The 12,470-nt window shown below is 37.8% G+C and overlaps 1 protein-coding gene across 3 annotated transcripts in view; it reads right to left on the bottom strand.

Moving 5' to 3' along the window:
• The window catches only part of c23h10orf90 (chromosome 23 C10orf90 homolog), a 198,192-nt gene extending 190,624 nt beyond the window's left edge, over positions 1 to 7,568 (bottom strand). For all 3 annotated transcript variants that reach the window (XM_073027586.1, XM_073027582.1, XM_073027585.1), the window contains exon 1: positions 7,382 to 7,568. The gene's annotated coding sequence lies outside the window, so the exon portion shown is untranslated. The remainder of the gene's footprint in view (positions 1 to 7,381) is intronic.
• Between the last annotated feature and the right edge of the window lie 4,902 nt (positions 7,569 to 12,470).

The raw sequence follows: 12,470 nt of genomic DNA, 5'->3' as shown, positions 1-12,470 counted from the left end.
CCTTTCTTTCCCTAGGCCCTTAAACTTGAGTGTGACTAGCTCACTGAATGTGTTATCCACAACATTCTCCGAAAACGGATACTCCACGTGAATCCATGTTCAGTTCCAGAGCCATGATGCAGTTTGTCAGGAGCTGCAGCTATAAAGGATTCTCAATGTTTAAATAGACTCAGAGGCCACATACACCTATACACCTGCTCATTAAAGCAACTATCCAATCATTCAAACATATGACAGCAACTCAATGCATTCAGACATGGTCAAGAGATTCACTTGTTGTTCAGACCAAACATCAGAATGGGGAAGAAATGTGATCTGGGTGACTTTGACCATGGAATGGTTGTTGGTGCCAGGCAGTGTGGTTTGAGTATCTCAGAAACTGCTAATCCCCTGGGATTTTCATCCACAACAATCTCTGGAGCAGTGGTTCCCAATCTGGAGTCCATGGACTCCTTGTTTACTGGTATCGGTCCATAGCATAAAAATAGTTGGAAACCCCTGCTCTGGAGTCTACAGAGAATGGTGCGAAAAACAAAAAAAAACATTCAGCGAGCAGCAGTTCTGCGAGCAAATATGCCTTGGTAATGAGAGGGGTCAGAGGAAAAGGGCCAGACTGGTTCAAGCTGACAAGAAGGCAACTGTAACTCAAATATCCACACATTACAATAGTTGTGTGCAGAATATCATCTCTGAATGTACATGTCAAACCTTGAAGTGGATGGACTACAGCAGCAGAAGACCATGAGCATACCCTTAGTGGCCACTTAGTAAGTACAGGAGATACCTAATTAAGTGACTGCCAGGTGTTTATCTACATATTATTACAATGTTGGTGTTGTGCTAGGAATCCATTTTATTTTGGCGCAAGTGTGCAGACCCTCATCCTTGTATCAACTGTAGAAGCTGGACCTTGATAGGCTTGTAGATATTGGAGTTCAGAACAAGGACATGCGACTTGTATAAATGTTTACGGTTTTGTGTCATCTTGATAGGATAGATGTTCAGAGGATGTTTCCTTTCACATGAGGGATTGTTGAGGAAAAATAAGGGTCTTCCATGTTAAGGGTGGTTTTACTTTTGATTTGTCTAGTATGGAGCTCAGTTGTTTTGAATGTTGACACAGGGGTTCGAGATGCTTGGATCTGAGGCAGCAAAAATCAGCTGCTAGAGGAACTCTGCTGATCAGGCAGCAACGTGATAGTTGACATTTTGAGTCAACTGCCTGCATCAGATGCTGACTGGTCCACCGATTTCCTCCAACACATTGGTTTTTCTTTTGGTTCCAAATGATGATCTGCAGAGATACCAATAATGAGAATGACACTAAAGAGAGAGGAATCCGGTCCCAAGGCCTTTTTTTCACTGTTCAGTGCTGTACTCACTGGTATGCAGAACAGTCTTGAATAGATAAATGGATTAACAGGTGCCTATTATATTTATAGTTAACATTAACTAAAGCAACTACTTTGAAGGAATCCCAAGTGGCACCTTATTAGCATTAACTTGTCAATGGTAAATTATTACGGTACAGATCTCCAGCAAGGCATGTTCTCGGGTCTGATTGCTGAGTTGTAAAGCTAAACATTCTTGATGGTGACAACAGCTAGTTAAACTCTAGAAGGCAATATTCATTCCTTGCTGGATGGTGATATGGATCAATGTCAAAATAGTCTGATGATAATTCTTCTGGAGGAACCAATACACCAGACACTTGCATAATGGAACACTTGTGAGAATAAAATCTATTTACTTGCATCTGTATTTCTAGAGCTAGTCTCTGATCAAGGACACAATAATGTTACATGATTATAAAATCCCTGCCTGCCATGTGCAGTTTTGAGCAATCTTGATCAGTTATCCTCTTACAATGATACAGTATTTCAGTAGTTTAAATGTGTGATGTTCACTACAGCTGAAGGGAATATTAGCCATAGCCCAGGAATATTTTGTCACATCCCTTTATCAGCTGAGACTCCCATCACATCCTCAGACTATGTTGGCAGCTGACGCAAATGATGCATTTCACTGTTTGTTATGATGTTTCGATGCATATGTGATAAATAGAGCTAATCTTTAGATCTTTAATCTTTCATTCTCCTCATATTCAGGAATCCACCAATCTCTGTTTCAAATGTAATTATTTATCAAGACTCCACAGCCTTTCAAAATTGAGAATTTCAAAGATTCACCCACCAGGAATAATGAAGGCAATTTTTCTCATTTCTTTTCTAAATAGCCCGTGATTGATCTAGACTCCTCGGCCAGGGAAAATATTCCCCTGTATTTATCCTGTCATGCCCTCTAAGAATTTTAATAAGGCCATCTCTCAGTCCTCTAAACAGTAAAGGATAGAGGCCTAACTTTCTTAATGTGTCCTCATATTGAAAACCTGTCATCCTAGGGACCAGTTTTGTCACGTTCTACTTATAGTAAGTTTATCTGCTTTTGGGAAGGCCCACCAAAACTGTTTACAATACTGCAGGTGCAACCTCACTGGTGACTCACTTAGTTTAGTAAGAAAGCTTTACTCTTGATCTGAAATTTCTCAAACAACTAAGGTTAATATACCATTTGCCTATTTTTATTATGTGATATCAAGATATATATATATATATAACATAAAAGTACAATTGAACTGTTATAATGGATTTATTAAAAGGAAATCATCCTTGACTAATCAAATGGAGCCCCAGTTACACCAGTACAGGAAGAAGGTTGGCAAAGTGGATTCCTTAAGATTGTAAGCAACATCTTGAAACATGATGTCGAACATTCTCCATTATTGAGGTATTATTAAACCTCAGGAGTGGTGAAGAAATCTGGGTTCTGAAGGGGGGCAAAGGAGCTACATGAACTTTAGAGAAAACAGCAATACTGGAAGATCTTAAACACAAAGTGCACTGCAGATGCTGTGGTCAAATCAAGACGTATAAAAAAGCTGGATGAACTCAGCAGGTTGGGTAGCATCTGTTGAAAGAAGCAGCCAACGTTTGACTGCTTCTTTCAATGGATGCTGCCCGACCTGTTGAGTTCATCAGCTTTTTTGTATGTCTTGAATACTGCAAGATCGATGCCCTGCCTCATACTAGTGAAGGAAAGGTAGAGTAAATTCCTTTTTCTGGAATATAGTACACCAGATAGTTCATTAATGATGCAGGGAGAGTAAACAGGTCAGCGTCAGCCACCCGAAAAGAATATGAGGGTATAATGTCATGTGCAGCGGTCAGCATGATACCTGAGGGCTGAGTAGTGTAAGCAGTGGGTATGCGTTGCCCTCACAATGTCACGTATCTCTATGTTGATTGAATCAGAATCAGGTTTATTATCACCGGCATGTGACGTGAAATTCGTTACCTTAGCAGCAGCAGTTCAATGCAATACATAATATAGAAAATAATAATAATAATAATAATTAAGTAAATCTTATTCAGTATACTTTATACAGTATACATATATTGAATAGATTAAAAACTGTACAAAAAACAGAAATACTATATATTTTTAAAAAAGTGAAGTAGTGTCCAAGGGTTCAATGTTCATTTAGGAATCGGATGGCCGAGAGGAAGAAGCTGTTCCTGAATTGCTGAGTGTGTGCCTTCAGGCTTCTGTACCTTCTACCTGATGGTAACAGTGAGAAAAAGGCATGCCCTGGGTGCTGGAGGTCCTTAATAATTTTTGCTGCCTTTCTGAGACACTGCTCCCTGAAGATGTCCCGGGTACTTTTTAGGCTAGTACCCAAGATGGAGCTAACTAAATTTACAACCCTCTGCAGCTTCTTTCGGTCCTGTGCAGTAGCCCCCCTACCCCCATACTAGACAGTGATGCAGCCTGTCAGAATGCTCTCCACAGTACATCCATAGAAGTTTTTGAGGGTATTTGTTGACAAATAAAGTATTGCCACTGTCTTGCCTTCCTTATGACTGCATCGGTATTTTGGGACCAGGTTAGATTCTTAGAGATCTTGACACTCAGGAACTTGAAACTGCTCGCTCTCTCCACTTCTGATCCCTCTATGAGGATTGGTATGTGTTCCTTTGTCTTACATTGTGATTGGTGTGTGTTCCGTTGAGATTCCACCTGCTGTTGACCTAATGTGGTGACAGGAAAGTTGCAACGAGTCCAGGTCCTTGCTGAGGCAGGAGCTTAGTCTAGTCAGGACCAACATCTCAAAGCATTTCATCACTGTAGATGTGAGTGCTACCGTGCAATAGTCATTAAGGCTGCTCATATTATTCTTCTTAGGCCCTGGTATAATTGTTGCCTTTTTGAAGCAAGTAGGAACTTCCACCCATAGCAGTGAGAGGTTGAAAATGTCCTTGATTACCCCTGCCATGGATAACTCACTCTATGGGGCTATTGGTCTTCAAAATGATCATGGGAGTACAATGGAGGAATAAGAGACATGAGATCCTGGAAAATGCAAGAGGATCTCAGCAGGCCAAGCAGTATCTGTGGACACAAAAGGATAGTCAACATTCTCTGCCTCAGCACTTACACAGTGTCTCAAATCAAAATGTTGACTACCCTTTTGCTTCTACAGATGCTGCCTCACCTATTGAGTTTCTCCAGCAGATAGCTTTTAGGTCAAGGTAATCTGTGGGGATAGGTTCTTCTAACTTGAACACTTCTTGACCTCCTCCCTTGAGGTATACAACTTTGCCAATGGTGCTAGGTCTCACTCCAAGTGCAATAGGATCATCACATTGTAAGAAATTTCACTGTGTTGAAATGACACTGGAACATGAGAGTCTCTGTGAAAAAGTGGAGCAGATTGAGTAAGCACTCCATAATTCTCTGCAACACTCAGAGTGAGTCCCTTTAAATGTGCCTCTACCAATTAAGCACTGCTTTGGAAATCAAATGGTATGGCTTACACGCAATGGAATTTTGTAACCTAGTTTCTACTAGCTTTGCTCCAAAATAGTGATGCATGATGTACATTACTTCAAATGTTGAAAAGCAGAAAAAGCCTTCAACATCTTTGGGTCCCTAACACTCTTCAGCTCTAGGACCATCTGGACAGATTTTCTGGTTTGGGAGAAGGTAAATAAGAAGGAATGAGGAATGTAAGTGGTAGATGTGGACAGTTGGTCCACTTGGGAAAATCCAGAAGATCACTGCTAGCTGTAATCCAGGCAAATAATTTTCAGTCAAGTATCTTTCTTTGGATAGACAGCAGCAGATGTTGTTTTGAATGCTATTAATCTTAGCAAATGCTAACAAATTAACTTAAACATGAACTTACAAAAATAACCAGTTATTTTTGATCTTGTAATACAGATGACAGGGTGGAGATATGTACATCTCTACCAAAGGACTCCTTCCCCCTGCCAGTCTGCAGGTCACCCTCGCACAAGGTGTAGCACCTACTTAGCCCCCCCCCCACCCAGTCAGTATTACATGAGGCTATGGGAGTAGGTGGTGGATGCTCAGCTGTCTATGGCAATGAATTCCACAGTTTCACCTGGTTAAAGGAATTTTTCTTCATTTCTGTTCTAAAGTTGCGTCCTTCTATTCTGAGGCTGTGCCCTCTGGTCCTAGAAAAATTCCTCTTCATCGCTGTTCTAAAGAAAAGTCCTTCCATTCGGAGGCTGTGTTGCCTGGTCCTGAAGTATCCCAGTATTGGAAACATTTGTGTATCTCGTCTATCTAGGCCTTTCAATATTCATTAATTTCAATAAGAGTCTTCTAAACTCCATTCATTCTTCTAAACTCCAGTGAGAACATTGAGAGAACTGGCGGGCTGAGTAGATACACTTGCATCTTAGACCAGGTAAAAAGAGGGAGAGGGTGTTGGAGTAGGACCCAGAAATCTGAAGGCTGAAGGGTTCTTTTTCAAAAGAAAGTAGAGCACCCAGTCTTCAAGGAAGTGCCTTATATACCTAGCTGGCTTCCTAATTTGATTGTGTTGGAAGAAATGAAAGTTTTTCTAAAGATACTCAGCAACAATGACCCAAAGGACTAGTGGTCCAATACTCTTGCAAATTTCCAATTTTCCATTTAGGGAGTGGTATTATCCCTTGTGGCCTAACACTAAATTCATGCCATGTTACAAAAGGCTCTGACACCAAGAAGTGTTCAGTTGTGTTCAGGAAGTATGTTAAAAAATAAAACAGCATTCTGAAATTAGTTTCCAGATCTGGTTAAAAACATGGTTAGGTTGCATTAAGAGGATCCTCAGAGTCAAATAACTTTTATTTATGTTCAAGGTTTAGCAATTAATGAATAGCACTGAAGTAGCAAACCCTTACCAAATGGAACTATTATTGATTTCAGAAGAAGGTGAAAAGCATGAAATTGCTGATAAGTAAAGAGGAAGGGTAAAAATATAGACACAAGTTCAATTCCCGCCACTGGCTGTAAGGAGTTTGTATGCTTCCCCCATGATTGTGTGTGTTTCCTCTGAGTGTTCCTGTTTCCTCCCACAATCCAAAGACATGCTGGTTGGTAGGTTAATTGATCATTGTAAATTGTCTGTGATTAGGCTGAAATTAAATCGAGGGATTGTTGGCCATGCAGCTCAAGGGGTCAAAGGGGCCTATTCTGCACTTTAACTCAATAATTAAGTAAATTGAAATTTAAATAATTTAAAAGCAGAATTCGGCAATATTGAATATTATGAATTAAAAGAAAATTGTTCAGATTTTAACACAGTCATAAATCATTCTTTGTTTACCTCAACAAATGAAACATTTACCACTGTCTTTCCACTGAGAAGGTTTGCTTTGTCATATGCAAACCAGTCAAAGTGGCATTCATGAAGATAGGGTTTTTCCTAGGTTGTATTTTAGCTAGCTTCTGGAAACACACAGTAGCCTAATGCTGTCACTCACCTCATCTTCAAACAAAAGACCTGAACTGAAGACCAGTTCTCCATGGCAACAACAATACAATCATGAACTTAGTTAAATAAGGTTGAAGACTGCACTTTACAGTACATCATGCAATATAATAATATTCAAAAGCTAAGACAAGAAAGATTTTATTGAGGCTTGATTTCATTTTCATTCTCCTCCTCAACACAGATTTCGGTGAGAACTTGCAGCTTTTTAAGGACGCATTACAATAAATTTTCAAGAAGTGTTTAAGAAAGATATTCAGTACTTATTAAGGTAATTACTTTTTCAGTAATTGTCTAATGTGTATTTACAACAGTGAATAGAATACTTCATGAAAGTCCTGGATTTCTTCTTTAATCTACAGTCTACCATAAAAATGGTTCAATGTGTTGACTCAATGTGTTTACTTAATGAACCATTTAAATGAAAGCGCAATATAGAAAAGGAGAAATATTCCAGGTGAAAATACTTTAGTGCATTAAGTACATCTACATAGATAACTGGCTACGTTCTTAATTTCTTAATGCTATGAAATAGCTTACCCATGTGAAGTCCCATTCCGTCACTCTCCACATTTAAGATTTGGCATGAAAATATCAACCTGCATGCAGAAAGGCACCAGCACTTTCCAGACTACTTCCAATAATTAGAAATAATTTAGGGATTTAATTTTTTTGGAAAAAAAACTAAATCCATATGTAACAAATACCTTCTTCTTGCGAGAACTCAATCACATATGAAAAGCTTTTTAAGAAGTTTGAAGTTAACAGAATGTGTTTTGAGGACCAAGTTGAATCAGTCATGCATTCATAACATTTAAGGTTCATTTAATGATTAACACTGAAAAGCTTGTTTGCAGTGCAAAGATGTTTTAAGCTTTTTGTTTGTACTATTTTAAAGGAGAGCGCAACAGAAATTAATTTTCTGAAGTTGAAGCATTCATTTTTATAATCATATGTGCCTAATTTTCCTAATTTTTGTCATTTTGTCAATGATAAGTAAAGTAATGATCATGAATTCATGACTTATTAAAGTCCTACTTTATCAATAATTGTCAGATGCACATTACAACAATGAATGGAATTCTTCAGAAGTCCTTGATTGCTTGGTTATCTGCCATCTGTAATAAAAACCCATTTTGATTCAGTGTGTTTATTTCATGAATCATTTAAATGAAATGCAATAATGCAAAGGGAAATTAGTAATCAGTGTAATTCAATAAAAAGAAAGAAAACAATCTATTATTCCTCTACAGGTTCACTTTGTATGTTTTACCTTCCCATAATCATACCATTTCATTCACTTCAAAAACAACAGATGTTTATGTTTTTCAAAATTTTACAAAATCACTTGTACCATAGAGGCTCTAAATTACAATATTTAAGTGAGAAAGAAAATGGAAAGTTACAAATCTGTTAGTAAATGATCTAAGTGGAGAAATTATGGATATGAAGGCAGAACTCAAGTATATTAAATTTTTTTAAAGGTTCAAAGTGAACACAATGTGCTGTAGGGAAATTATTGGACTGTACAACTGAGGATAAAGAGAGCATTAACAGTAAATTTTCTATTGATTTTTGGAATGTGGTAATTACTGACAAGGCCAATGTTTACCTTGTGCCCTTAAGAAAATGATGTGAACATTTGGTGAAGGTGTCTCACAGTTCTGCTTGATAATGAAATTCAAGATTTTGCATTAGCAATAATGGGACAGAAATACAGTCAGTGGCCATTTCATTAGGGACAGGAGGTACTATTTCTGTATGCTCATGGTCTTCTATTGCTGTAGCCTATCCACTTCAAGGTTCGACGTGTAGTGCGTTCAGAGGTGTTTTTCTGCACACCACTGTTGTTTGAGTTACTGTCACCTTCCTGTCAGCTTGAACCAGTCTGACCATTCTCCTCTGACCTTTCTCATTAATAAGGCATTTGGCCCACAGAATTGCCGCTCGCAGGATGTTTTCTGTTTTATTCACTATTCTCCGTAAATTCTAGATAGATAGATAACTTATTGAGCTCAGAGGAAATTACAGTAGCATTACAAGTGCACAGATATACAAATATTAGAAGGTAAGTGAGAAAAAATAAACAATTGTTATGCATGAAAACGCAAGGAGATTGGCAGATTGTGAGATAGTCAAACTACCCCGTCTGGCAGGAGCAATCATTCCATGGTCAAAGTCACTTAGATCACATTTCTTCCCCATTTTAATGCATATGAAGAACAACCAAACTCTCAAGCATGAATACATGATTGTCATGCATTGAGTTGCTGCTACATGATTGGCTGATCAGATATTTGCATCAACGAACGGGTGTCCCTAATAAGTGGCCACTGAGTGTACATATCCAAGTGTGTAATGTAGAGGTGAACCTCCCTACTTCCATTTTTATCCGAAGTGTTATTTCACTTGTGTCGTGCTATTAATACCATCTTTGGTGAGATGGTGATATTCATCTTGTGGATGTCACACATGGCAGCCAAAGTGCATTAATTGTTGAGAGAATTAATGTCTTAAGCTGGATGTGGGTTTTTTTTAATTAAGTGGATTGCATTGTCTGAATGATGGCAAGCATTCTGAATGTTATTCCAGCTGTGCTTATCCAGATAAGTGGAAAGATTTCATTACTCCCCTTACTTCTGCTTTCATCTGCAGAAAGGTGTTGAAAGGTCAATGGTGAGATCCGTACTGTACAAAACAAAGTCTCTGGTTGGCACTTATAGCCACATTCCTTATGTGACAATTCCAAGTAAGTTTCCACTCTGTGGTGACCTTCAAGTTGTTACCTTTGTGAGGAATTCAATAAAAATAATGTTGTTCATTCTCAATTGCACATGTTTATGTTACTCCTATTAGAGCTGGTCAATATCTGTTGGTTGAGTGGTAAGAACGTTTCTGATGATCAGATATACAGATACAACAAATCATTATTCAATCAATATGAACAAGTAAGGAAAAACCTCCATGTTTATCAGATCATCATAATGCTCTGATTTTTATATACATTTGAGACAAGCGTACTGATTGAGCCTAACAGATCGTGATGATTCCATTAGACAGGTAACCATTTTAGCCCCCTCCATTAACCCTATGTTGTTCCCTTCACCCTGCACATTGACCTTTCTTCTTTTCAAACCCCTACAATTATTTATGGTTCCCACGCATCTAGTCTCTTTCCACCCTCATCTCCCAATTCTCAATATAACTAGTTAATACTCCTGTACAAATGTGCTTATCCAAATATTCTCAAGTTTGGTTTGGCTTCATCTGCCAACACTGAATAAATAATTCCCCTCTCCCACAATGAAGACTAACATGCCTTTTGTTCTTCTAATTGCATCATGATGACTTTTAGTGACAAATGTACAAGCACACCCAAATCCCTTTGAACAGCAATACTACCCGATCTTTCACCATTTAATATTCTGCTTTGCTTTTATAGGCATCAAAATAAATGATCTCATATTCTTTCCACATTATATTCCATCTGTTATTTACTCACCCATTCATTCAGCTTATCAATTTCATTTGAGGATCTTTTTTGTGTTCAGTATTTACAGCAGACTTTAATATGACATTTTGTCTCCTCAGTCAAATTGTTAATAACTGGGTCCAAGAATAGTGCTATCCCTTTAGTCTCATCCCATCAAGGTTTTGGTTATTCCCAGGTTTTGCATTTTCTCCAATAAGTTTATCTTAATCTTTGCCTACACATAACCCTAAATTTCATGTGCTCTTAACTCATTAAACAGCCTCCAGCAATCCACCATTTCCCTTTCTTTTAGTTTAGTGGCCACATTCACAAAGATCTCCAAGGGTCAATCAAACATGGTTTTCTTTTTGTAAGTCCAGGGCATCTTTATTCAATTGAATATTTTTCTTTTCCTACTGGTGTTTTGTTGTTACATCTTTCATTATAGATCTTCACGTTTTTCCTATGACTGACATTAGGCCAGTAGTTCCCTGTTTTCCCTCTTCATCTCATCTCAAAATATTCAGATCACATTTGCCACTGTCTTGTAAAAGGAACATTTAAAGTATCCACTGTCCCTAACCCCACTTCTTTCTTAATTCTGGGATGTAAATCATCAGGTCTTCAGACTCTATCAGCTTTCAATAGATCACACCTATAGATTGAATTGTTTGACCAAGTTATTTTCATTCTCAATAGAATCTTTGATTATATCTGTTAGGAGTTTTGCATGTCTTTGTTTCTGAAGGCAGGTGCAATGTAGTTGTTCAATTTGTCTGCCATTTGCTCACTCATCTCTGTCTGTAGTTAATTTTCCATATATGTCCTGACTAGTCTTCTCCTTTTTCCATACCTATCATAATGAGTACAGTCTGTTGTATGTTTCTTGCCAGTTTCCACTCCTATTCTTCCTTGCCTTTCTTAATTGATTTCTTGTCTCCCCTTCGTAGAGTTCAAAAATGCTTCCAATTCTTAGATTTGCTATTTCTGGCAAACTTATAAACCGCTGATGTTGGGTTAATAGTGTATTTAATTTTTCTTGTCACCAAAGATGAATCAGTGCCAGCTTGATGAATACAGCCTCAACCTCTGCATGTTGCAGCATGCAGGACTAAATGTGGAATTCTCCAATTATTAGACAACATGCTCTTTTTTCTATTTGTATCTGAGCTTGTCAATTCTGTCTATTATCATCAGTCTGATTCTTTTTTTTTCTGTTTTAATATAATCTGCCCTGCTGGACACATTCCTCAGCCTTACACATTATACAGGAACTTGAAGGTCCACACTCAGTTTTTAGAAATAGCTTCTTTCTCTCTGTCATCAGATTTCTGAATAGTCCAATGAGCCTTATGAAACTACCTTGCTACTCCACTTTTGCACATTTTATTTATTCATAGGCAGCATTTATTCATTTATTGTTGTAACTTATAGTAGTTCTTTATGCCTTGCATTGTACTACTGCTGCAAAACAACAAGTATCAATGATAATAAACGATATGTGGATGAACATGACGAATATTGCTGTGTTATCACAGACTGGGAAACAGTAGGGTTGCCAGTCTTTGATTTGATTCATTGGTTTTGACATCATTTAAGTCTTTATGCAGCAATTTGCTTCTGTTACTTAAAGCACACATAGTTCTGCAGCTTCACCAGATTAGCACATCATTTTCAAGTTAAGCTGCTCTTTGTACTCTTGTTGAACAGTGATTAATTTCTGAGTTTGTTACCAATGGTACAGTAAAAAATATATGTACTGATTAAAGGCGATCAATACATTTGGAAACCATTCTGATTCTTCTGATGACTTGCAGTACCTCAGAAAAGGTCAGTTTTGACCAATTTCATCTGTGACATTTGCAAGAATTAATTCTCATTTAACTGAAGATAAACTGATGAGTTATTGTAGAAGACTGAATGTAGAGACAAGATTCTGTATTTAATTTAGGAAAGAAATGGCTAATGGTATCCCACAAGGATCCATGCCACTCACAAGGCCTTCATAAATCAATGTACTGAGTACAGAAGATGGGATATTATGTTGAAGTTGTATAGAGCCCTAATGAGAAGTGTTGTGTACAGTTTTGGTCATCTACCTACGGGAAAGCTATAAACAAGGTTGAAAGTCAAGTCAAATCAAATTTATTTATAGAC

The sequence above is a fragment of the Hemitrygon akajei genome, chromosome 23, assembly GCF_048418815.1.
Source record: "Hemitrygon akajei chromosome 23, sHemAka1.3, whole genome shotgun sequence".
NCBI classification, from domain to species: Eukaryota; Metazoa; Chordata; class Chondrichthyes; order Myliobatiformes; family Dasyatidae; genus Hemitrygon; species Hemitrygon akajei.
Note: the sequence above shows the minus strand (reverse complement) of the source record. Positions and strands in the feature narration are given on the sequence as shown.